The 25,193-nt window shown below is 45.2% G+C and overlaps 1 protein-coding gene across 1 annotated transcript in view; it reads left to right on the top strand.

Moving 5' to 3' along the window:
* Positions 1 to 25,193, top strand: part of TRIM44 (tripartite motif containing 44) — a 353,973-nt gene that overhangs the window by 155,898 nt on the left and 172,882 nt on the right. The window lies entirely within an intron of this gene.

Below are 25,193 nucleotides of genomic sequence, written 5' to 3'. Positions count from 1 at the left end.
GCTCACCAGGCCGTGCCAAGTGTGCCATCATCGTCTGACACTATTGCACTGTGTGACTTGGCAGTGCTGGTACTGTCATGTGGATGCCCTTGGAAGCCAGGAAGACAGATGAGACTTTCTACATCCGCTCCCCTTGTATTTTGTTGTTGTTACGTTTAAAAGGCCCTTCATACCGCTGGCAAGGCGCCCAGACATGTTTGCGGATGGGTGACGGTCTAATCCAGGGACATGCTTGAAGCAAGAGTGTTTGCCATACGGCCTACATGGGTAGTGTTCGATGTTGTGCATGAGAGTCAGAGTTTGTGTGGTTATTCTGATCCTGTTGTGGCACTGTGATACGTAGAAGACAGTAAGCATTAGACGCTAGTGGATGGATAGATGGAAAGAACATGAGCGAGTGTGGCCTGAGTAAGAAGTGTTTTGATGCTGTGCATAAGGATGTGTTTAGGAGAAGACAAGTGTGAGAAAAGGCACGGTCACACTTGCATCTTTTCATTTTCCACTCTTTCACAGCCACAATTCTTGAACCATGAACTTTGTGGTTAGTACACTTTATAAAAACAGTCATCATGCTCGTTCTACGCCTGTGGAGACACTTCTGTTACATATGTATGGTCCATAATCTGAGTATATTTCGAAGTTTTCGTTTCCTGCCCATAGCCAGGGCCATTGGAATAATGCGGCATGGGAGGGTAAATTATGCGGCAGGGGGTCGTAAATTATGCGGCAGAAAAAAAACAAATTATGTGGCACAACGTGGCACACTCTGTAATAATATTACTTAATTATTTCAACATTTGTAAACTCGATAACACAGTCTGGGCATTGGTTACAACTTGTTAGTACCATTTAAATACCCAAATGTAGCAATAAGTAACAAAAAGGTGACCAGTCCAGTTTTGAAAAGGGCCTTTCACTGCGCGGTAACACGTCGCCTCACTTATAGTAACTTTTGAACTATTTGAGCTATAAACAATGTTTTTTGTTAAAATCAGCAGATTATGCAGCAGATTATGGATTATGTGGCAAATGCGGCAAATCTGTAATTATGCGAAAATCGCCGCAGCCGTACAATCACATTATTCCAGTGGCCCTGCCCATAGCCCATTGTGGAGATGGCTGAAACACGAAGGATGCTGGGTAGACTCTTGAAGATAGCCGCCCTTTTGTAACACCTTGTCTTCGACCTTCCCGCTGTCCACACACAGTCTCACTTTATTTGAAAAATGCTTCTGGATAATGTTTTTGTGAAGTTCAGGAACATTAGTGATTTAGGTACTTGGAGTTTTCATTGGAACCTGAAGTGGCTGACCTCACACTGCTACATTTTTCTGATTTTGTTCAATTATTTGGTTCTCCTTTCATGTGATTGCGAACCACTGACAATTATCAGTAAATTATGCCTTTCAGTAGGTGGCTACAAGAAAGGCTTTTAATACTGAAGTGAGTAGAGAAGTATAGAAATGGATGTGAACGCTGCGGTTTTTCTTGAAGCATGCCTTATTTGCAAAATAAATGTTCAATGAGATAAGCGATTAATTGGAGGTTTAGCTTCAAGAGGATGCAAAGCTAATATGTCTGGTGTAGATTTTAAGCCTGACTAAAACTTTTTAAAAAGCCTGCTGCACTGGAAAAAAAACCACACAAACGCTTTTTACAGCATATTGATGAGATAAAGAATTTAAAGTGTGATAATTCAGTGCAGTTTTTGGGTGTAAAATAATCCCTCATGCAATTCAGTGGAAGCTCTCCAAGAGAGGTGGAGTGATACACCAAAGAGCCAATAGCATGAAGTGAAAAATGAATACCCCCCTGGGTGGAGCCAAGCCCGCTCTCTGTACGGTTTATAAGACTGGTAACAGTAGGTCTTGCAGACAACTGTCAAACCAGACCTAAAAATATGTTCTGTATAAAATGAGCCACACATGCTCTCTCATTTCCTGACTGACCCCCTCAGTGTACTCTGAGCACGCCTACAGCTAGATACACGGGATCTCTTCATAGACACACATTCCTGTACCCTTGTAAATGTTGATGTCAGACTCATAAAATATACTTGGGGCACATGTGATGTGTGACATCTTCATTCAATCCTGGCTTTTTAGGAACAAGTGAGTTGCATCCCAGGACTTCCAACTGCTTCTTTTTTACTATTTGAAGTACTGGCGTAAAAAACCCGGGACGTAAAGAGTGGGTTGTTAAAAAGGCAGGACTGGCGGGTGTGGCCACACCTGAGGTGGGGCTGCTCGCCAGGTGTGAAGAACAAGAAAGCGTGTGAGACAATCTCTGACAGGTAGTCCTACCTGACAGTGCACACTCGGGCACATGGTGCCCAGGTGTCTTACTCACCTGTCTGTGCATTGCACCCAGTACCCATGCACGTCCGTGAACTTGTTCTTTACTCATCTCTTGTGTTTCCACAGCAAGTTAAGGATCCAGGGATATGCGGGACAAAGAACTCCATCTCACCAGTCGCTTTTCTGAGTCGTGTTTTTTTTTACATTATCAGGCAGAGGGACGCCAGCGTTGCTGGTGAAGGGTGTAGTAATGATCCTCCAGCCGCGATAGTTTCTTACGATGTTTATTGGTAATTACAGGATAATACAGCCCCAACATCTCTGACCATCCTTTTCTGCCCGCATCTCCTCCTAAACAACCGTTCCCAACATTCGTAAATACACACATTCTTTCATTCCTAAGCGCGTGGCCGCTCTCGCTATAAGCGCGAGGACCCTCGCACAATACAACACATCTCCCCCCTTATAACAATGAAAATGAAACAATAACAAGCAATTGAATTATACCTTAACCATTTCAGCACAAACAAAGAAGAGAAGAAAAGGGATAAAAATATTACATACTAAAATATAACATACTAATTATACAAACATAACCAAAAATAATCCAGGATTTTTTTTTTTTAATTTAACATTTGATAATCATTCCACAATTTAGATAATCCCGAAAATATCTAAACGTCACATTGATAATCATTCAATATTTTAGACCTCACTCTCACTCTACCATATTTACTAACATCATTACCAGACTTTGCATTTCTATCTGATTCCTCGCCCTGAACTCGGCCAGTGGCCACTTGTAAATTTTTGTTCTCTTGCGATATCCCCCTTTCACTCAACCCTTGAGTATCTTGTGCACTCTGGTTTCCCATTAGATCGTTTAACCAAAACTTCTGCTTTTTTCCCATATTAAAATTTTCCTTCTTCTTCATGTCAATACCACCCTTATAAGGCGCAATTCTGCTAATATGCCAAACCTTTCCATCGCTAAGTAGAACTGAATTGCACAAAACCTTTTCTACACGTAATGGTGGATAAAATTTCCCTGCTCCCTTTCTCTTAAACCCAGGTATTTTGACTATAACCCAGTCACCTACGTGTATTTCTACAGTTTTGCATTTGTGTTTCCTGTCATACACAGCTTTAGCATTTTCCTGTTTTGCACTTATATTTCTTTTAACCACTTCCAAAGACCAATCACTTCTTCTTGATTTTGCCATCCAGCCAACATTATCCTTACCTAAAGGAATCCTTCCCCTCATAATTTCAAATGGACTACTACCTGTGATGTTACTAGGCGTTATTCTATAAGACCACATTGTCTTCCATACCTCTCTTTCCCATGATAACTTCGCATTGTTGGCTAATTGTATAGCATTCTTTAACACCCTGTTAAAACGTTCCACTCCACCATTTCCTGCAGGGTGATATACTGAAGTAGTTTTGTGCACAATGCCATTCCTTTTCAAATAGTCCTTAAATCTGCCAGACTGGAATTGAGGACCATTATCAGTTAACATAACCTTTGGCAATCCTTCTCTAATAAACACCCTATCCAAAAATTCCACAATGCCTGAAGCATCAATTTTTGTTGAAATCATTATCTCTGGCCATTTTGAGAAATGATCCATCACCACTAAAATGAATTTTGCTTCACCATCATCAAAAATCGGTCCAGTAACATCTACACCAATCCTGTCCCATGGCATATCCGGACAAGATAATGGACATAAAGGAGGATTAAAGGTTAACAAATTCTTCTCCGATTCATTACATAAAGCACACACTCTCCCTTTCCTCTCAACAGCAACATCTATACCGGGCCACCAGTATAACTGTTTTACTCTGCTCTTCATTTTAGAAATACCTAAATGTCCCTCATGACAAATGTCTAACAATTTGTCTCTAAGACATTCTGGTGGCACCAGTCTACCATTGCGTAATACCACATTGTCCTCCACAGACAATTCCTGTCTTAATTCCCAGAATATACGTAAACTACCATCCAAAATGTTTTTATTAGGCCAACCTCCTACAATCATTGAAAGTACTCTAGACAAAACACTATCCTCCTTTGTTGCAGTTATCCATTCTTCCTTTGAAATACCCTGAATTCCTTCTAAAATTTCTGCGACACAATCCTCCATCAACTTATCATCTTCTGCATTGCACCGTGTTTCTAGGTTTTGCAAAGGAAAACGGCTTAAAAAATCTGCTGTTACATTCTTTATCCCTGGAACATATCGCACATCATACTTATAATCTAAAAGTTTTATAGACAATCTTGCTATCCGTGGGGATGCTTTAAACAATCCACTTGTTGTAAGTACCTTAATAAGCGGTTTATGATCACTACGCAAAATGACTTTCATACCCCAGATAAACTGCCTGAAGTGTTCCAAACCCCAGACGCACGCTAAGGTTTCCCGCTCAATAACTGAATATCTCATTTCAGTTTCTGTTAATGAGCGTGATGCAAATGCAATCACATTTTCATTTCCACATGCATCCACTTGCGTAAGTACAGCTCCAAGCCCCTTAATGCTTGCATCTGTCGTAACAATAGTCTGTAAGTTATGATCAAAACCTTGTAACGCTGGTGCCTTTATAATATTCTGCTTAATCATATCAAACGCAGCTTGGCACTCATTGGACCATTCGAACGTCACCTTGTTTTTTTACAATTGTCTAATGGGGTACGTCTTACTGGAAAAGTTTTTTACATACTTTGCATAAAATTCTGCCAAACCTAAAAATGCTCGCACCTCATCTTTGTTTGTAGGAATTGGTGCTTTTTTTATTGCTTCTACCAATTCAGATTTTGGTTCTACCCCCTTCACACTTATTTCATGTCCTAAATATGTAACCTTATTTTTTGCCACATTACACTTAGTCATATCGGCCGTAAGCCCCTTAACCGCAATTATATCTAACACTTTCTCCAATGTAGAATCATGTTCCTTTCTCGTTTTCCCCATGACCAAAATGTCATCCTGGAAAAACATTACATCTTGTAACTCTTGAAATAATTTGAACATAAGTCTCTGGAACATGGCCGCTGCAGACGCCAATCCAAACGGTACCCTAGTAAACTGGTAGCAACCAAACGGTGTGACAAATGCAGTAAGTCTCCGGCTTTCTGGATGTAGCACAACCTGATGGTAAGCTGAGGTTAGATCAATCGTCGTGAACCAATTCATCCCTTTCGTATGTGCAATCATTTCATTAATTCTTGGTAGCGGAAATTGATCTACCATAATGTTCTTATTTAAATCTCTCAGATCAACACATAACCTCAACTTACCATTGGCTTTCCTTACTACAACCAAAGGCGAAATCCAATCCGAAGATTCCATTTGTTCAATAACACCTGTCTGCATTAATTTATCCAACTCTTTGTACACTTCATCTCTGATACTCAAAGGTATATTCCTAGCCTTGTGTGTAACTGGTAAGGCATCATGTTTCAAAACAATCTTGTGTTGGAAATCCGTGAGTTTACCGACACCTCCAGCAAACACCAAGGGATATTTATTTTTGATAGTATTTGCATCCAAACATTCCTCTTGCACAACAGACACTGGTTCTGAACTAGACGGATTAAGAATAATACCAAGTTTGCCTTGGTCCCACCATCCTAATACCGATGGCCCAGACTTTGACACATACAATTTACATTCAGCCTCTCTGTTTTTAAACATACAACACACAGTTCTATACCCTACTATGTCTATACGTTCTCCAGTAAAACTTCTTGGAGAAATATCTGACGGTACTAGCTTATTCCCTAACTTCGGTTCTAATTTATCTCTCCACACTGCTAAGTTGATGATAGTGTATGGAGAACCGGAATCAGCAACCACACTAACCATAATTCCCTCTATGGATAAATTACATTTTGTTTTTTTCCTTGACAATGGATTTTGTTTCTCATCGCATTGATCTCTTACATTAAATACACACATATTTAAATTTTCATCACCCGACGTAGATGAATCTGAATTTGAGTCATTCTCCAACAACTTAATGAAATTATTTTTCTTCTTCCTACATACTCTTCCAAAATGTCCAAGTAAGCCACATTCTGAACATTTCTGGTTCCGCGCTGGACATTTCTTGTCGTTAGCATAGTGACCTATAAAACCACATCTATAACATTTAATTATGGATTTGTCACTTTTAGCCTCAGTTTTCTTTAAATGTCCCTTGACCATGTTATCTCTCGACTTGGGAGTTTCCCGCTCAAATTTTGATGTTTTCCTTCCACTTTGAATTTTATTAATTTGTTCAATAGCTTCTTTCTCTCCTTCCTTTTCAGAAAGCACAGCTTTAGCACACCTCCCAGTAAGTTCTGCTTTTCTTACAATTTCCACCACTTCAGATAATGGTGCCTCTCCCTTCGCCCATAAACAGTCCTGTATAGAAGAATTAGCAGCATGCATGACAATTTGATCTCTGATCATTTCATCATGCAGTGTACCGAATCTACAGGTCAAAGCTAAATCTTTTAAAGCTGAAACATATTCCTCGATGGATTCTTCTTTCAGTTGTTTTCTATGATAGAATTTATATCTGTCAATACCAACGCATACCGTGGGCGTATAATATCTGTCCAAATCTTCCATAGCGTTAGAAAAGACATCACCTTGGCCATCTGGACGGGGTTTTTTCTCAATCCGATTATAAATTTTTAAACCTTGTGGACCCAGGCAATGTAAGAGAATTTTCTTTTTCTTAGAAGGTGTGAACTCATTCTCTTCATCACAAGTGGCCAGGTAATTTAAGAAATATTCTTTCCATTCTTGCCACTTGCTTGTATTGTCACCTAAAAGGGGTTGAAATGGCTGAGGTGGAGGTAGGTTTTATGAACCATTTAAAGCCATGTTAGGAAAACTAAAAATTAGAAGTGCAGAATAATCCCCCAAAACACACAGTATCACTATATAGAGCCGTTGAATATGGAATTGACTTCTCAATATGGCCACCAAATTAGCCAAATAGGACCAAGGTTAACGCTCCAGCAGTGCGGTGGAAAACGCGCCCAGTAGCGCTAAACAGTATACACTCGTAATTAAACAATAGCAGCTGCCATTGTACGCGTTCCAAAATGGCATCTGTGACCATGGGAACAGGATACCAAAAAAAAACGGACGTTTTAACCTCGTAGAGGAAAGAAAACAATAAAAATAATGCTCAGTAGCTTCCTGCAGGCAGCTGGAAATGAAGAAGGTCGCACGTTGAAGGTAAATCCCTTCTCCTGAAATGTGAATCGCAGGTTGAAATACTGCTACTAAAGGTCGTAAATGACGTTGGGGCTGATTGGAAATGTTTCCCGCTCGTCGCCAAAATTGTAGTAATGATCCTCCAGCCGCGATAGTTTCTTACGATGTTTATTGGTAATTACAGGATAATACAGCCCCAACATCTCTGACCATCCTTCTCTGCCCGCATCTCCTCCTAAACAACCGTTCCCAACATTCGTAAATACACACATTCTTTCATTCCTAAGCGCGTGGCCGCTCTCACTATAAGCGCGAGGACCCTCGCACAATACAACAAAGGGGGAGCTGGGAATGTACTTATAAACTTCTCATCTCTGAAGACTTACCAGATGTTTCCTTGTCAGCAGGACACAAGGTCCTGGGTTTTGTTGCTTTAGAATTGGCTGTTATGAAGTGTGTTTCTCAGTAGAAGCGAATTAACCTTATGACTCCCAGAATGCACACCTGGCCGCCCTCCTGACCATCTCACTCACTGTGTACTGTCCTCCTGCCAGGGTAAAAGATGCTCCTCACCTGTGCCCCAGCCTCACTCCTGACACCCCATGCAGTGGTCTCCACTCACTGTGTGTTGTCATCCTGCCCAGGTAAAAGATGCTCCTCGCCTGTGCCCCCACACCCCGGCCACACTCCTGACTACCCCACGCAGTGGTCTCCACTCTCTGTGTATTGTCATCCTGCCCAGGTAAAAGATGCTCCTCCCCTATGCCCCCACGCCCCGGCCACACTCCTGACACCCCACGCAGTGGTCTCCACTCACTGTATTGTCATCCTGCCCAGGTAAAAGATGCTCCTCGCCTACGCCCCCACGCCCCGGCCTCACTCCTGACACCCCACGCAGTGGTCTCCACTCACTGTGTATTGTCATCCTGCCCAGGTAAAAGATGCTCCTCGCCTGTGCCGTGGATTGAAAGAAAGCCAAACCTCGTTCTTCCCTCCTTAGACCTTTTCGAGAGAAGTGCTTCGATTATCTTGACATCAGTAGTAAAATGAATTTGCTGTATTAATAGCACATTGAAGCATACGAATACAAGTGTAACAGTTGTCTGCTTGCTTTAGTTAGGATGCTGAGACCTCTACAATCCACAGCAGAAGCTTCTGAAGTAGAGTGGAAGAGGCTGCCCTTATCTAACAAGCAGGGATGTGTTTGCTGAACCTGAGCTCCAAGCAATCCCCTCTAGTACCTGACCATCAGCGTATTTAGCCAGAGTGGTCCATGAACCACCCAGAGGATGTTAGAAACTCAGAACTACACCATTATAAAAAGAAAAGTACTTTAAAAACACAAATCAAAATACAAAACATTAAATTACAAATGTACACTGTCAACCCAGACCCCTTTCGAAGTGCTTTAACCAGAAATTTTTGTAAGAAGGTCTTTGTCTGTAAAACTGTGTAAAACTCCTTCATATGGTGTTTGTCATGGAGTTCACAATGTAAAACCTCTCCCTACCGTCTTTGTCATAGGGTTATAGCAGACAAGGAGCCTTCCTTCTCTATTTCACAAATGATCTGTTTTAACAACGACTTGTTAGTCCTAGGGTATCTCATAGTTGGAGAGAAAAAGATCTTCAATGGAGGAGGCAGTGCCCCTCTCTCATTAATGCATTTAAAGCTTTTTGTACTATATAAGCTGTGGCGTGAGAGATAAAGCCATCTCTAGTCATACCTAAAAACACGTGCCAGATAGTATATGAGGTTTATGATCATGCTGTCTTGTGGGCTTTCTGAAGCAGTTTATCACAGCACCCCAGAAAGCAGCAGGCTTGCTGGGGTGCTTAGCACAGCTGTAGGCTACGACTGATGATGCACCGATATGTGCCTCAGTGCAGCCTTCAGCTGTGCTAATCACCCCACTCAGCACTTTCTTTCAGAAGCCAGCAAGAGCTCATTCAGTAAGGAGTGGGAGTTCCACTGATACTTGATCCGTGGCCCGCCACTCCACTGGCTCACAGTAAGTAAGACACTCTCTTCTTCTTTGGGTAAGTGGAGTGGAGACTGTCCAAAAAGACAAGGGATGTGTCCACTCATGCTCACCTCCCATCCAATGGGGAGGTCTGAGTGGACCTGGCCAATCTAGCCTACCTCACAATCAATGAGTCTGGAAACCAAGCCATGCCCCTAGGCATTTTTGGCATCGCACAAACACAAAAATGTCCATTCAGCTGGATGGTGTCAGTGGTGAGAAATACACCACCAACCTGGGCATTTTGTAAGAATTCACAAATTATTTATCTGGACTAAATCCAAATAGGAAATAGGCCCAGCAGCAGGGTGTCCACTTCCAGAGTTCTCAGCAAGCAGTGGGAGGCCCAGCCTTAAAGCATGGTCTTTGATGCAGGTGATGTGACAGAGATGGCCGTCGAAGGACTGATGTCACAGAAGGTTATGTTGCATTTTACAACACGTGACAGTGTGTGGGGAGATGAGCTTGGTGCAGTAGATACTGATCTATAAAGGCTGGTACTTTGGTTCAGTGGAGGCTGCCACTGAGGGGATGACATGTCAGGGATGCTGGCAGAGGGAGCTGATGCATGTATGCTTTAGTGGGCGAGGTGTGCAATATGTGAAGCCTGGTAATGCCCCGGCCTCACTCCGGTTGGGGGTCATAGCTACAGAAGTGGCGATAGGAAATGGAGGACAGGGTGAATCAAAGGCACTGGGTCAGGTGTGGAAACAAGGTGGTTGGCAATGAGGGCTAGTACCGGGGAGGTGGGAATCAGGTGATGATGGTCATGTGGGACTCCTTTATTGGAGCACTATATCATTAATTTACAACAGGCACTCTCAGTAATTGTAAATAAGGCTCCCAGTTTCCCATTTTTTATTGATTTATACAGATAAACAAATACAGACAGAAAGCAAATCTACGTTCTTGACTATATTAATTTGGAAAAGTATAGGAATTTGTTTTGTTTGTTTTCTGAATGGTTCTTACTACTGTCAAAAATGCATGCTGGTCAATGGCTGTGCAGACTGACAGGTAGGGGAACTTTATGAAAAGGGTTTCACACGTTCTGTGTCCATCAGTGCCCTTCTGCAAGTTTCAAAGAAAAGGATGAATGAATGAATCAGGTACTTATATGTGCAACGTTCACCTAATAGGTAGGTATCTTGACACTGAAAAATAACGTACTTGTGTGGTTTAAGATACGACAAGATGACGACCAGTGTTACTTTTTAGTCCTGATATAAAAACATTCAAAACTGTTTTTTTCCCCAAAAGTAATTGTGCTCCTTTCTGGATCGGCTGCCAATAGCTTATTGATTCCAGGACTTTGATGCCAAAAGCAGAAGTGACGCCCTCCCTGGTTGCTTCGTATGAAACGATGCATTGTTGTCATGGAGGCAGAGCGCCGTGTCGGGTTCGGGTGATACCCCGTAATCCGTGCTTTGATTGCGGTGCCCCAGTATTCTGTGGGGCTTTATGGACCAAGCAGGCATTTGAAGATGGTCCTTTGTTGCACTGTCTGGAGGGTTCCTCGGTGTGGTCACATTTACACAGACCAGTTACAAGTCTGACTGCAGAATTTGTGATCATTGCAGGAGATTGCTGAAAAGTGTTGGCAGCATTATATTATATTTTATATAAAAGTGTTAACAAATAAAATTTTACATATCTATATATATATACACACACACACACACTTACCTACGAGGGCTTTAATTCAGCCTTCTTCGTCCATTGGTTGTTTCAAGTGTCATTCACATTTTCCTTCTGCCTACCATAACAATGCTTCAGCACTGGGCCAGCCGACTTCATGCATTCATTGGCTGCCTTGCACCCCGAATGCTTGCATTTTGCATGATGTGTGCGCAGCCATCTCAGAATATGTGTTTCTTTCTAGCTGGCTTGACAAGGGCAGGCCTATTAGGTTTAACAATACTTTTTTTTTATTTATTTTTTTTATTACTAGTGAGTGGCTTTAATACTAGGGTTCCCCTTGTCTTTATGCACTCCCATTTTCTACAGCTAATTTAATTGAGGGGCGTCTCAAGATCACACATTTGGCACCGGGTGGGGAAGCCAGGATCTGAACTCTAACCTAGTTTCAGAGGTTGTAATTGTGCTGGCATATTTTATCCTCTCTTCTCTGCCAGGCGCCGACACACAGCTCCCTGAAAGGTGTCTGGAAGCTAAATTAAATATACGGGAGATTTCTTGGGCTCTGCTTTCACTTGCATGAAAGGGCGGAATTTTCGGAATATTCCGGGGGATTAAACATTAATCCATCGCCTACTGGCTGCGGCTTCTCCTTTGGTGTCTCCTGGTCGCCACCTGTCGCCCCGGCCTGCTCTCTGGAAAGCACCCTCGGCTGGGGTTATTGCTTTTTAATTGGGAACAACTGCAGATTTTTCTGTCAGACGGAGGAATTGATTTCCCAGCGGGCTCCGGCGTGATTTCCAAGCATCAGAATGACGGCTTAGTGGAAGTGACGTCAGGCGCACTTTAACCCCGCCTCCTTTGTGCTGCCCTGTTGGAAGAGCAGGCATGGGACCATGCAAAGGTGCTGCCCTCGCCTACCAATGCCCATGTGTAGGGCGGGCTATAGAAAAGCCCGATGGTATTGGTCAATGCTTAGTACCATCTTCAAAACTAGATGCATCATTCATCACGCGTGTTAGACCTGGCATCCTTGGCGTGGTCGCCCCTAACTTTGTGCCCTCTGGCCTCCGGTTGTTCTGACCTATTTTTGCTGCACTTACCACTGCTGACCGGTGCTAAAGGGCAGGTGCTTTGCCCTCTAAAACATGGTAACATCGGCTTCTCCACAATTGGCATTATTAGTTTACTTGTAAGGGCCTCGTAAAGTGCAGTATATGTGCCCAAAACCTGTAAGTTAAATGCTACTAGTGGGCCTACAGCACTGATTGTGCCACCCACTACAGTAGCCTCTCAAACCTGTCTCAGGTCTGCCACTGCAGAGCCTGTGTGCGCAGTCTTAAACTGCCATTTCGATCTGTCAAGTGTACCCACAAGCCAGGCCCAACTGTTCACTTTCATTGCATTTAAGTCACCCGTAAGGCAGGCTCTAATTACCCCAAAGGGCAGGATGCAGCATATATAAAAGGTTTGACATGAACTTAAGTTTAACATGTCCAGGTAGTGAAAAACTGCTACATTAGTTTTTCAATGTTGCAAGACCTATTGCTCCCATAGAATAGCATTGGGGTTGCCTTTAAATTCCATTTAAGTGTAACTTCCAAATGAGAAGGGATAGAACTATGGAGTTTGGTGTCCCTGGACTCACAATTTAAAATCACAATTGCTGTTGAAGTCGGAATTGTAAGTCTGAAAATGCCACTTTTAGAAAGTTGGCATTTTCTTAATTTAGCCATTCAGTGCCTCTGCCTGTCTCTGAATACACGTCTGGGGTAGATGACAGCTGGACTTTGTGCATCCCCACTAGACAGCCACACACATTGGGAGCTTGGGTGTGGCATTAGCATACTGATGGTCCATCACCAGGCTGATGGTTCCTCCTGGGGTAGGTGGGAGTGAGGACCTGACACTCACATCTGAATAAGGCTGTGCCTCTCCTCACACAAAGTGCTACATAGCCCCCTGCATAGTGTTTGGAGTCAGGGAGGGCAGGAAAAGGACCCTGGGGACTTCAATGGAAGGTCTAGAAGTTTCTCCAACCTTCCAGAACCTGGGCATTAAAGTATAAATGCTGGACCTCAAACCCCACCTAATCAGAACTCTACTGGTACAAGGACACTCTGCCAGGAAGAAGGACTGCTGTGATGTCAGTAGGGACTGCTACTGCATTGCTGTGTTGGCCTACTGCTACTGTAGGCTGGACTTTAGGAGGGACTGCCACCTTGCGGTGTGCCATGTGTGTTGGCCTGCTGCTTCTGTCCTGCAGAAGAAGGACTGGACTCTGCCAACCGTCTTTGCTCTCCCCAAGAGTCTCCAAGGGCTTGCTGGCTTCCCCCAGTTCTGTACGGGGTCACCGGGACATCAAAGATCCTGCTTGCCTCCTGCCACTTTCAGCCCACCACCTGCTGTTGTGGTGGGTCCCCCTGTTTTCAGGAGCAAGAGTGCAACAAACAGAGAGAACCCTAATTTCCCCCTTGTCCACTGATCAGGCTGATAGTCACTGGGCTGCCACCCGCTCACTCCGGAGAGCACAGGCCCTGTGCAAAAAAAAAAAAAACAGAATCAACATCAGCAAGTTTGGGAGCCCTCATCTCACTGATGCCTTGTTGGAGCTTCCGTCCCTGCCAGTGCCGTGAGCCAAGAGAAACATCAGTGACAGAGTAGCAGAGCCTCAGGGAGGTGTTGTGTCCTCTGGATCAGGCACCGTGTCCTCCAGCAACCACAGCCAGAGGAACGTCACAGGAGACAGGACTCACGTGTGGGACCGCAAGGGAGTCTCAGCCTTAGGCTGTGAGGCCTCATCAGCGTCTTCCTGCACGCCACAATCCAGGGCGGCTATAGAGGAAACTGCCCCATAGTCCCCATAACATGACGCCTCACACTTTTCCCAGCCTTCGCTACTGTGAACCCGGGTGGTCCCAATGACTTCATCCCAACCCATCGCCCCACTCCCGATTACCACATTTTCCCTAAGGGGAGGGGCCGCCTGTTTCCTCAGCAAACCTGTTTCTCGAGGCAACGCAGCTTCAGACACTACTAATCTTGGCACTACTGACCCAAAGGGATTCCTTTCCTGTCATTGAGAGCCATATCAATAGTAATCTTTTGGGGACCCTCAAACCCATTCTGCTTATTCATCATAAACTGCATAACTTCAAGTTATTTAATTGGATTTTTGTCTGATTTGAAAGAGATAAATGTTCTCTGTTTTTCTAACCTTGTGCTGAGTCCTTTCGTGGTGTCCTTCACTGTGTTACTATAATTAAGTGTTGCACAAATACTTTACACAATGCCGCTTAAGCCTGAGGAGGTAAGCACAGGTTAATTTAGTGCGTGTATCTGACTTACCCTGTCTAGGATTGTGGTCCCTACTTGGACAAGGTGCAATGGTTTGCCAACTAGAGACCAAATTTCTAACATCGACCATCACCCCTGCTTATGGTGCAGACAAGCTCATCATCTCCAGTGGTTCTCTGCACACTCGCAGCCAGGACACCATTAGAATACTGACTTTTCCATCAGTGAACCTGCATTTGGACCAACATCCCCATATCCATCAGTACCAGCTCAGCGCCGCTCCAGGTTAGGAAAGAGTTCAGGACGCAGCTCTTTAAAGAACACTACATCACAATGCAGTAACCGTCCACAACTCCGCTTCCTCTCCTATCATTGCTGACTTGAATATTTCCTTTGACCTTGTGCAGTGCTCTGCAGCCTTTTGGCTAGGGTTGTGCTATAGAAATACCATATACTCAGAGTACACCCCATCATCTGACCTCATGTCTGACCTCCTGCAGTGCTCCGCTATCAGATCCTGTTTGCGGCTAAATTAACCAACTTCTAGTCGCCTGTGGCCTTGGTATAAATGGAACAGGTGGAATGCTTGAATGAATCTCATGCACCAGTAATCACTGTAGACCGCATTCTGCTGTTGTTTTTCTCACTGTCCCATACCAAGCAGGAACCAACCTTATGCAAATCAGCCTTGGACACAATTTTTTTTTACTTGCCAATTTTCGGACTTTAACACAATTACAATTGGCAAACAAACACTTGCAATGCAATAGGTCTTCCGTTTGCTCGAGTTAGAGCTATTAGCGTTGTAAATTCCTAACTGGACTTTTGTTGCCACTTAAACTGAAAATGAAAAATAAAACAGTTTACATAAGCGAGCCGACTCAAAGCGCCGCGGCCGCCATGAGCATGAGTGCGAAAGCGAGACACAAAAATAAGTTTTCTTGCAATCAAACATATCGGCAATCGTGCAATTATCCATGTAACAGGGGCAGTCTGCAGGGTGGTAACAGAACCACCCCAAGGAGGGACAAACGTAAAGCATTTACCAATGATAACAAAGGATTTTTCCTTGTGTTCCTTCCATGCTCTGGAATAAAAATCGTGAGCAGGGTGGAGGCCTGAGCTGGCAGTGCCATGGCATGGACGGTTGAAATAGACGCACCCCCTTCCACTGGCGCTGAGCCCTGATACCAGAGGCATTCGCTGCCAGGAAGGGAGGGTTACCCAGGCCCAGCCAGCTCCAGGCTGTCACCAAAGAATGCTTTTAGAATTCCCCAGCCACCTCCGTGCTTGGCAAAGGGGCACATTTCTGTAGAAAAATCCAAACAAAGTCCCAATTTAGACCACACCAGGCCCTCAATAGTCAAACATGTCCTTCCAGGCTCCTTGTCCTGGGGCACATTTTTGGATTAACTCCCGCCTGGAAATTTCCAGATGTTTCTATAATTTTATTAACTAACGACCTTTGAAGAGAGTGAGACAGAAAATAAAATCTGTTGCATTACAAATTTCCAGATTGTGGGGTGTCCTTAACCCTGGTTTGAAATCTGAGCCCAAGCACAAACGGATGAGGGTTTAGTGTTTTTTTCCCCTGCATCATAAGTAAAAACAATAATGCAGTGTAAACTGGTATAATATGTGACCCTAGCCTCCTCGAGGAAAAATAGCAGTAATGGGTGTGCGTAAATTAATCTCAGCGCACTATGCTGCTTCAGACAAGAACCACCTTCGTGCAAATCAAGTTTTAAAAAAATATATATTTGTATCAATTTATTTGGATTAAACTTTTATTTTGATTAACTTTTGCATACTTCACATCAAATTTGCAATCTGTGTTGCAGATGGTGTTTTCACGGTTCACAATATCACAAAAAGCCTCAGTTGACAAATTCTTGTATTTATTCCAGATTTCATGCAACAAACGTGCCACTGTGGCAGAGGAATCAAGCTACGCCTCACTCACAAGGTTAAAATAGGCTGCATTTAGTCCAGTGTCCCCAGCATGGGGGCAGCATTTTGTAGAAATAATGTAGGGCCCAACTGCTGGAAGTTTAGGGGCTAGCGATCCAGTGCTTAATTTGTAAATAAGAACGCGCCGGTGCCCAAAGCTCTCCCTTGAATCACCCGCATGTTCCATCTAAATGTGCGAGCAAAGAATATTGAGGCAGCGCAATCCTGAAGCCATCTCGGACCTCTCTAATTCATTTACAGTCACTCCCTGCCCCTTCAGCTCACTCTGACTTTGTTTTCGTTTTTCTCGTCCTCCGTTTTTCCCATATGTGTCTCTTGCTCGCAGCAAACGACTGATGCAGAAAAATAAGTGCCGGCCCTCCAAAATAAGTGTCGGTGCTACGCACCGGAAACCACCGGCTCAAATTAAGCACTGTGGCGAGCTAGTCTTTTGTAACTCAAAGAACAATACTGCCTTGCATCCACTTTGCCTCCTTTGGCCTGTCGTGGCGAAGCCGAAGTCGAATAAAGATCCTTCCGGGTCCCAAAAAAGCTCTGGTCACCAGGTGATCTCGGCATTGGTTGTCCAAAGGTCGAACACCATTTCACAGCTCCTGGAGAAGAATAATTAAATAATTCCACATTCCTCGAATTTGGCGAAGTTAACTTTTCTCTTGGCATGGTCTTTTTGATTTGGCCTTTAGCTTTGAACTTTGGCTTGTCTAAGGCGAATGGATGTTTTTGTACCAGGTCCACTGACATTGAATCACTAATCGTGCCCAATATATCTGAAAGGTTAATGTTTCTAGGCAGCGTTTTTTTCCGTTTGATTCCCTCTTCAATAATTTAAACACACTTTTTGTGAGAATATATTTCTGTTTCCGCTGGCGGATTCCCCAAAACAGTGCAAATGTCCATAAATGGAGCGTTATTTCCAGTCTCAGCTTGAGCCAAGGGTGCAGAATGGCCTTCGGTGTTGTGTGGTTTCTTGTGTAAAGGACGACGCGCCAGTCCTCGCGCACTTTAGGGAGTAGCCATTTTTAGGTCGGGCGTAAACGATAGTTCAGAATATGACCTCATGCAACGAACAAACAGCAAAGCGTACAGAAGGGTTTGGGGTCACCCCATTCAGCCATCCATTGTTTGTCAGATGAAGCCTCTATGCAAGAAATAATACTAGCCGAAGACAGAAGGTCGCTGAAGGTCGAGTGGAGAGAAAGAAGGGGCGAGGTGGCGTTTGCCCACTGCACACGGTTCCTCGGGGGGCCTTATAGCAGTACTCCAAGCCACGCCATTGTTGACCCGTAGGGGACAGTCCCATGCTGCCCCTGTTGACGCGTCCCCCATGTTGTCACGCGTCCTGGCCTACTTCGTCGGATGCTATTCAGCCAGTGGCAGGTGCGGACCAGCTGTCGCCATAGCAACGGCCGGGGGAGGAAAGCTGCATCCTTCCAGAACAGCTAATTAACTTTGGGGGGTATACTTAGAGTGGGGGTGGGGGTCCTTCAACGTGGTAATGATGAAATTGCTGCGCTGGTGTGGATGGGGATCGGCCAAGGGTCTACCTTGTGGTTTGTTGCTTCTTGGCTCGAGCAGGGGGCCATCCCAGAGTGACCGCACGAATTCATCCTTGGGTTTGGGGATGCGCCGCCAGATAGCACGACTTGTGAAGTGATATGATGAAGTGTCTCGTTTTTACAAGAGAGTACTCACAGGTAGTGGGACGATTTAGCGACCTCCCCCCCCCCCCCCACAGTTTATCATTCAGAACAAACTCACGCAGATTATATAGTGAAGTAATCCTATGGTTGAAATGGGTGGCATTTGAGGGGCACAACGTGCCCATTCTTTTATTATTTAAGAAAAACAGCTCCCCTACTGTTTTTTGAAAAGAGGACTGTGACTGATTCATTCGGAGAGTTGCGATGCAAGTAAGCAGTACATGCTCATAGGTTCTTGTTTGCATTTTTTGGGGCTTTGATGTCCCCGTTCACCATGCACGCAGATCATGGTGACGTAATCAGATTATAAATTAAAAGTACAAGTTTATAGGTTCCTTTTTCACTGGTTTGCGACTGTGATGTCCCAGTACCAGTGCCCACTGCACTCAGATTACATGGTGAAGTAATCAGATTACAAGTAAAGAGTACATACGTGTAGCTCTTGTTTGTCTGTTTTGGGCCTCTGAAGTCCCAGTACCAGTGCCCACTGGACACAGATTACATGGTGAAGTAATCATATTACAAGTAAAGTGTACATACTTGTAGCTCTTGTTTGTCTGTTTTGGGCCTCTGAAGTCCCAGTACCAGTGCCCACTGGACACAGTTTACATGGTGAAGTAATCAGATTACAAGTAAAGTGTACATGCTCCTAGGTTCTTGTTGGAATTTGGGGCTGTGATGTCCCCGTGCCCACTCCACTGCGTGCAGATTACATGGTGAAGTAATCAGATTACAGGTGAAGAGTACATCCTCGTAGTTCTTGTTTGTCTGTTTTGGGCTTCTGACGTCCCAGTACCAGTGCCCTCTGCACTCAGATTACATGTTGAAGTAACCAGATTACAAGTATAGAGTACATGCTCCTAGGCTCTCGTTTATCTTTTTGGGCCTCTGGCGTCCCAGTAACAGTGCCCACTGCACTCAGATTACGTGGTGAAGAAATCAGATTACAAGTAAAGAGTACATGCTTGTAGCTCTTGTTTGTATGTTTTGGGCCTCTGACGTCCTCAGATTACATGGTGAAGTAATTAGATTACAAGTAAAGAGTGCATGCCCGTAGGTTCTTTTTGGAATGTTTTGGGGCTGTGGTGTCCCAGTGCCCACTGCATGCAGATTACATGGTGAAGTAATCAGATTACAGATGAAGAGTACATGCTCGTAGTTCATGTGCGTCTGTTTTGGGCTTCTGGCGTCCCAGTACCAGTGTCCACTGCACTCAGGTTACATAGTAACTAGATTACAAGTAAAGGGTACATGCTCGTAGGTTCTTGTTTTTTTACTGTTTTGGGGCTTTGACGTCCCAGCACCAGCCCCCCCCCCCCGCCCGGCTGATGGTGGCAGGCTGTTATTACACCGTACAGCTAATGTTAGCTCAGTGCTGTGTGCCGGCCCAGGCCCCTTGCAGCTGAAACATACCCACCCAAAATAGATGGTTTTGAAGAGCGGGCGGGGAACCAGCTGGTGCGGAGAGTTCTGCTTCTTTAAGATGCCAGAAGCCTGTGGTCTCCGCACAGATGCGATCCATTTACTGCCTCACAGCGCGACTCAAGTGCACATCACAGTTAGATGGACAGCGGCCTTCTGGCCATGTCCTGTGGGGTAGGTTCGCTTCAGGGTCAAAGCACCTGCTTCTGTGCACATAGCCTCCGGGCCACAGGTTCGGTTTCAAGTAGGGCTGACTCTGCCTTTCATCCGAGGTCAGTGAAATGAGCAGGGATACATTAACTAATTTGTAAGTGTCCATAGGCAGTCCAATCTGTGGTGTGCGCTGAGGAGTTATTTGGCAAATCTGTTTTTTAAACTCGTGTGCGGCTCAACACCCTGTGATTTTGGGCAACTCTCTCAATCTCCCCTTGCCCAAAAAAATAATAATAATAAAAAAAAAAACACCCGACCTTGTGTAATGCAACTGATGCCCGTGTAAAGCTCTCCAGTGCACCTGGGTCGAGGTCGCTCTTTATAAAACTGAACCCCCCCAAAAACGCTTTTCTGCCACGACCTCTGTGCCTGATCGAGGGGACTGCCGTTCTGATCGGCTCTGTCCGAGTCAGCGAGGTGGTACTCACCGTGGGGTCTCGCTGCCCATGCTGCATGGAGGCAGTGGGCTGGTGGCACCCCTGCGCTGCTGTGTTTGCTGTGTGTGTAGATGGCACCTGTGCACATGATTAACTGCCCTCTAGAGAATAGTGAGGTTAGAGATTCACTGCTCCAGCCCTTTGATGCTCCTGCCCAGTGTGCTTGATCTCATACCCAGTAGTGATGCGACCAACATGCCTGGCAGACGGTGCCCTTCGGCTGCAATTGCTCTGCTGTTGCAGGCAGCATTTTTAAATCTCTGTGGCATCCATTGTTAGTCAGCCATGTTGGTGAGGTGCTTGCTGTCCATGCCAGGGGCTGGGTTGGTTGTTGATGTCATTTAGTGGCAGATGTTGTGCTTACACTTCTGAACGTGTAGGGTGATCCCCTTCTCAACTTGCAGTTGTGTGTGGAGTTTAGTCACCAAGAAGTGGGTTGTGTCCTTGGGAGTCTGCCTCTGTCATGTCTAGAACATCACAAAATCTGACAAGTCTTTAAGACTCACATTCACAGTGTGTAGTGTGCTGGACTCTGGTAACACTGTTGAGTGCTGGGTGATAATATGGAGTGTGGTTGGTTCTTGGGGACCTGTTCCCTTGGGTGATACCTGTTTCCAGGCTGGTGGTTGCTGTTTTGATATCCCAACTGTCCTCACTAGTGTGGGCATTTGAGCCTTAATGCAAGTGGAAGACACGTGGTCCTTATGCGGTGTTTTGTTACTATGTGCAGAATACAGTGTCTTCGCGAGCTATTTGCGGTCTACACTTGCATGCTGGAGCTCAGCAGTGTTCTGACGTGGGAATCCCTGCACAGCCCAAGACCTCCTGAATGGATAATGCTGATCTTGAATTACTGCGTTTGCTAGGATTGCCTCTCACAAGAGCTTTCCCCTTCCCCACCCTCTGTGTAGTGGTAGAAGTCATACTGCCCTCCATCCATTGGTGCCAGTCATGCCGTTGCCTCTTGAGAGCTTCCACAACATGTCTAGTAGTGCTAACATGTGACCTCAGGTGCATGTCCTCTCCTGAAGTGCCACCGGCATATGGGATGCCCATGCACCAAGAATTGTCACTCAGGTGATTACAAGATGCCCTAGCTCTCAATGAATGGGGCTTTTCTTGTGTCTGATGCCGTCACTGCTTTACCTACCAGGCTACCCTCAGCACTACCTACGGCGCTAGTAGTTGTCGGAGAACAGCTTTGGCCCGTGTTGCCTGTCACAGCTGCTTTTAACTACTAAACCAGGCGAGGCATTTTCTTTTCTTTACTGTGTATGCGGGTAGATTGTGGGCCTCCACTTACTAGTTCAGGATGTCACTGGTCTCTGCATGTTCAGCCACTGCTGCAGCTCTGAGCTTTTGTATTATTTTTTTATCCTACCAGAGTACTACTCAAGAGCAGCATCATTGCAAGAGTAATGCAGAACTGTTCTAATGCACAGTGCATTGCGCCTGCTAAGGACAAATGGATTGAAAAAGTAGTGCTTAATTCTTAAATTGCTTATGCAGACGCACTGCATGTGCTTGGCTTTACTGAGTATAGCACGGCCCAAGGAGATGTCCTCTTTGAGGTTTTGTCAGCACATGGCAATGGACTCAGAGTGCTTTTGGAAAACCACAGGAAACATGGAGAATGAACAACAGCGACCTCCAACTCTTGTATACAACATCAGCTCTGGACCTTAAAGAACGAATGAATGATGTCACCATACGTTTTACAACTAGATGAGATAAATAACCTCAAACAAAGGGACATTCTGGAGCCCTTTTTTCATACATGCCAACATTTTAAAAGAGCAAAGTGGGAGATATTAAAATTAAAATATTCAGTAGAATGTAGGGGCATATTTATACTCCGTTTGCGCCGAATTTGCGTCGTTTTTTTCGACGCAAATTCGACGCAAAACTAACTCCATATTTATACTTTGGCGTTAGACGCGTCTAGCGCCAAAGTTCATGGAGTTAGCGTCATTTTTTTGCGTGAACACCTTCCTTGCGTTAATGATATGCAAGGTAGGCGTTCCCGTCTTAAAAAATGACTGCGATGCATACGCGTCGTATTTATACTCCCGGGCAAAAATGACGCCCGGGAGTGGGCGGGACTAAAAAACCTGCATTTGCGCCGGATTTTAGCGCCTGGGTCAGGGCAGGCGTTAAGGGACCTGTGCCCTCCCCTGCCCCCAGGGACACCCCCTACCACCCTTGCCCACCCCAGGAGGACACCCAAGGATTGAGGGACCCACCCCAGGGAAGAAAAGGTAAGTCCAGGTAAGTATTTTTTGTAAAACATTTTTGTGGCATAGGGGGGCCTGATTTGTGCCCCCCTACATGCCACTATGCCCAATGACCATGCCCAGGGGACAGAAGTCCCCTGGGCATGGCCAATGGGCAAGGGGGCATGACTCCTGTCTTTGCTAAGACAGGAGTCATTTCAATGGGGGATGGGCGTCGTAAAAAAATGGCGCAAATCGGGTTAAGACGATTTTTTTGCCTCAGCCTGACTTGCCCCATTTTTAGACGCCCAAACGCCATTTTTCCCTACGCCGGCGCTGCCTGGTGTACGTGGTTTTTTTTCATGCACACCAGGCAGCGCCGGTCGGCTAACGCCGGCTAACGCCATTCAATAAATACGGCGCCCGCATGGCGCTTCAGAATGGCGTTAGCCGGCGCTAACTTTTTTGGCGCAAAAAGTATAAATATGGGCCGTAGTTTCCTCATTGACTTATATTGAGGGAGAGGCAGTTTCACGCAGGAGAGAACCAAAATAAGGAAGTTTTGCCTCAAAGATCAGGAGTCTCCCTCCTGAATCGGTCCATTGGCACATATGTTTTTTATCGGTAATTGTTGATGGTGTAATATTGGACAATATTTTTTCTGCTATCTCGAAATCCCTTGAAGAATGTATGTTAGCAATGAATTCACACATGCCAAAATGTTCAAACTGGGGAGTGGGAGATTTTGAAAATAAAAATGGGATAATTTATTTTCCTCATTGGCTTATGTTGAAGCAAAGGCAATTTTAGGTGAGAGACACACAAAATAAAGCCACATTTGGCTTAACAAATCCGGAGTTTCCTGCCTGAATTTGGTCTGTTTTAATATATGTGAACACAACACCCGGCTCTGGCAGACCCACCAGTGTTAGCAGGTAGGTGAAGCTGAAGGTTTGTAAGACTGTCCGCAAGGGCCGCAGGACCCTAAGGCGGGTAGGAGGGCCACAGTGTTCCTGCCTGGCTCTGGCAGACACACCAGGTAACAGCGGGTAGGGGATGCAGAAGGTTAGCATTGCAAGACTGTCCTCAGGGCCAGCAGGACCCTAAGTCTAGCGTGACCAGGCATCCCAGGTTTGCCAGGACAGTCCTGGTGGTTTTTCACCAGCAGTCCCGGAAGATTTCGGCAATTTTGGTCCATGTCTTGTATTTAGAGGGGTTTAACTGAAAACAGAGAGAGGCACATTTTTCAGGTGTTCTGAAGCTGTGCCAGTCAGCAGCTGTTATGAGTATCAATTTAATTAGCAGGTAGGATGCTGGTTTTAAGGATGACACTTTATTTCGTTAGTGCCTCTTCTGTCTTCCTATGTTGATGAGAGCGGTCATTCCCCTCTGCTCCATTGATATAAAATTGTACTCCTCTTAGTTTTTGCAAAATGTCTTGGTTTTCGGTTCTCCTGCTCTGGCCACCCTACACCGTGAGGGTGAAGTGGGGGTCCAGAGGGGTGACCTGGTAAGGCTGAGCTGGCGGCCCCTTATTCTGCCTGCAGCATCTTTATCCAAGATGGCGGCCGCTTCCGGTTCCCGCCAAACCTTGCCGCTGGGTTTTCTGTGGGGCACGAGGCACGTCCACCAAAAGGACATTTGCTAATCGCCTGCCGTGCAGCGCCACGCGGAAGCCGGAACGTGTAGCATTAACCTCTTTAAAAGACATTCCGGGGAAGAATTGATTTGGGCTCCAGACACAGTGGGCCGCTGATGTTTTAATCGAATGAGCTCGATGGTTTCTCCTCGAGAGCCTGCAAAGGGGGGGGCGGCACAGGCAGATCTCGGCGCCAAGCCATTAAAACACCGCTTTGGGTGCGCCTGACTGACAAAATAATTACACTGGGAATTTAATTTTCTGCGCGCAATAGGGATGGGATTATTTTGGAGGAGGGCGCTTCACCGCACGCTCCCATCAGCAGATTGCACCGTATCCCCCATGCGGTAAGTAGATTAAGCAGGGTCATAATGTGAAGCGCATTGAGGTGGATGTTAAGCACGCTTTTGTTCTGAAGTGGCAAGTGGGGGGTCCCTGTAAGCTCATGGCTGTACTGCAAAGCATCATCTTTCATTGTTGGAGTATTTCTGGGGCAACAGGAGCAGTCCAAGCACGGACAACAGTAACACTAGGGTGATCAGAATTTTGAACTAAAAAACAGGACATTTCATAAAAATAGAAAAAAGGACTACAAATTTAATTCAACCGAGCCACACACACTCATCAGCATAGAATTACAGCAGAGGCACTACGAACATAAAATGCAATTTTTTAAGCCAGTATCATGCCTCTTAATTAAATTGTTTTCTTATAACAGCTGCTAACTAACCCTGCTTTGGAAAACATAAAAAGACACCCACAGTTTTCAGCCACATCTCTGAAAATTGGGACATGAGCTAAATTTCCCGAAATCTGCCAGGACAACCTGTTGTAGAATCAGCAGGGCACCAGTCGGGGGTGCACGCGGGTACACGGCATCCACTCACTATTTTCATACGGTGGATGCTGTCTACCAAGCCAAGTAGTCATGTCGCACTGTGATATGCTGAGCTCGTCCTGTTTTTATGTGTAAGCATCGCAACGCGTGCATCATCGCCTGCACATGCATGTCTGCTTTCCTTCTGAGCAGAAAGGTGCAGGCGGCAGTGAGGGGAGTCTTTATATTTAAAATTCGAGTTGGGCCCCAAACTAAGGCCGTAGTTAAGTGGCCATCAGAC

The sequence above is a fragment of the Pleurodeles waltl genome, chromosome 3_1 (genome assembly GCF_031143425.1).
Source record: "Pleurodeles waltl isolate 20211129_DDA chromosome 3_1, aPleWal1.hap1.20221129, whole genome shotgun sequence".
Taxonomy (NCBI): domain Eukaryota; kingdom Metazoa; phylum Chordata; class Amphibia; order Caudata; family Salamandridae; genus Pleurodeles; species Pleurodeles waltl.
This window is presented reverse-complemented; position numbering and strand designations above follow the sequence as displayed.